This window comes from Hyperoodon ampullatus, assembly GCF_949752795.1.
Source record: "Hyperoodon ampullatus genome assembly, chromosome: 4".
Lineage (NCBI taxonomy): Eukaryota > Metazoa > Chordata > Mammalia > Artiodactyla > Ziphiidae > Hyperoodon > Hyperoodon ampullatus.
Genome location: NC_136917.1, coordinates 47,469,442 through 47,472,229, shown reverse-complemented (window position 1 = coordinate 47,472,229; position 2,788 = coordinate 47,469,442).

The window sequence follows — 2,788 nt, the reverse complement described above, 5'->3', positions numbered from 1 at the left end:
ACTTCACAAAGATTTTCTCCCACTTGGTGGCTTTTCCTTCCATCCTCTTAACAGTGCCTTTTGAAGAATAAAGGTTTTAATTTTAATGGAATCCATTATAGCAATTTCTTCTTTTATGGATTGTGCTTTAGGTGTTATATCTAAGAAATCTTTGCCTAGTCCAAGGGTCACAACGTTTTTATCTCCTATATTTTCTTCTAACAGTTTTATAGCTTTAGATTTTACATTTAGGCCTAAGATACATTTTAAATTGATTTTTTTTGTATGTGATGTAAAATATGGATCCAAGTTCTTTTTTTGATGGGGGTTGGGGAGAGCATAAGGATTTCCAATTTTTGCAGCACAACTGCCTTGAAAAGGTGATTCTTTCTCCACTACCTTGCCTTTGCCTCTGCACCTTTGTCAAAAATAAGTTGCTCACATGTGTGTAGAGTTATTTCTGGACTCTCTATTCTGTCCATTGAATTATGTGTCAATTCTGGCACCAACACCATGCAATTTTGATTATGGTAGCTTTGTTATAGTTCTTGAAATCAGATAGTGTTAGCTCTTCAACTTTGTTCTTTTCCAAAGAATATTTTGGCATTCTAGGTCCTTTGCAGCATTTCCATATGAATTTTAGAATCAGCTGGTCAATTTAAAAAAAAAAAAAAAACCTTGCTGAATTTGATGAGGATTGACATCTTAACTATAATGTGTCTTCTGAGCCATGAACAAGGTGTATCTCTCCATTTATTTACATCTTAATTTCTTTTAGCAATATATTATAGTCTTTATTGTACATGTTTCATATCTTTCATCAGATTTATCCCAAATTATTGCATATTTTTGGTGCTATTGTAAGTGCAATTTCTGATTGTTCCCAGATAGTACAGAGAAACACAACTGGATTTTATACATTGACCTTATATCCTGACACTTTGTAAAATCAATTAGTAGTAGTTTTTTTGTAGGTTCCATTGGATTTTCTACATTGATGATCATATCAACTTCATATAAAGACAGTTTTACTTTTTCCTTTCCATTCTGGATGACTTTATTTCTTTTTGTTGCCTTATTTCACTGTCTAGACATCTGGTACAAGATTGAACAGAAGTGGTGAGAATGCACATCTGTATTTTGTTTTTGATCTTCAGTCTTTCCTTATCAAGTATGATGTTAGCTATAGATTTTTCACAGATGTTTTTTACCAGTTGTAAAAGTTCCCTACTATTCCTAGTTGCCAAGAGTTTTATTCTAGGAATAGACATTAGATTTTGCCAAATGCTTTTCTGTATATATTGGGATGATCATATATTTTTCTCTTTTTAGTTTGTTAATATGGTGAATTACATTGATTATATTGATTTGCTAAAATTTTGTTTAGAATTTTCACATCTATGTCCATGAAGGATTTTGGTCTGTAGCTCTATTTTCTTGGAATGTCTTTGCCTAGTTTTGGTTCACAGAGTGTTTTAAACCAGTTTTTTTTTTTCCATTGATAAATCACAAATATATTTGCATATCAATAGGTGCAGTTTTGCAGTGCTTGGGGTCATCACAGAATTCTATTCTGGATGAATCATAATTTAACTTAATGTTGGATATTTGTTTCCAACATAAATAATGCATACAATTTTGCAAACATAGAAGATTCTTAGGATAAACTCCCAGAAGTGAAACTGGGTCTGAGGGCTATGCATTTTAAAACTTATGTATTATAAAAATTGTCCTTCAGAAAAGCCATAAAAATGTATTCTGCCATCTGCAGAGTATAAGATTGTTTTTCCAAACCCTTACCAAAACTAAGTATTATTTTTAAGAAGGTCAGTAGTCCTTGCACATGATGAAATCCTTTCCCTCACACAAACTGCTCATCCCCTTTAGCCTAAATCAGCTCTAAGTGGCCTTAAGATATCCGAGAAGATGGGGGTCGGGTGGGGGGAGAGAGAAAAAGAAAGAGAGAGAGAGGTGATGTCCTTCTCAGTAGGGAGGTCACCATAATGAAAGATTGCTAAGAAATGTTTTTATCCCTTAACCTGCTTCTGGTATGCTTGTGTCTCCAGGGCAACAGGGTAACTTGCTGACAGAAAACCCTTCGATTTTCACACATGTGTTAAAGGATAAATTCATTTCTTTTCTATTTTTTTTCCATTTTCAGAATGTCAGAGCTGGAAGAGCCTGTAACAGCCAATTAATCCAATCCTTCAATTCATAGAATGGGAAAGTGAGATGGACAGGGAGAGAAACTTGTCCAAGATCCCACAGGATAAAAATTAAAAAAAAAAAAAAAAAGATCCCATAGGAAATCAGTGTCAGAGCTATTGGTTAGAAAAATTACTGCTAAGTACTATTTTTGTTCTGTGACTCTTCCACTTAGAACCGTACCTAAATAGAAACTCCTCTTCCCTCAACATACACTTTTCTAAACCTGATGCTTTAAGGGTAGTTACTGCAGAATAGAGAAAACAACTCTTTTTGCATTTATATTTTTGCTTGGTCTCTGTTTCCAGGGATATCATGGGCAAATGGCATCCTTTTTCCCATTAAATGAGGCTGATAATACAAATGGTTGAATGTGGTTTTGGTTCAGAGGTACGAAAGGTCTCCAGAGAAATCCAAAAACCAGAAAAGACATAGCCTGAGAGGTATCAGTACTGGCTTGTGTCACCTACCTTTCTCTTGGCAAGATAAAGAAGCCACTAATTAATATAGAGATGTTGGGGTTTGATCAATCTATATAACATCCACAACAGAAGTCAAATTGGGGATGGGAGTAAGGAAGAACTATCAGAATAAAAATAGATAA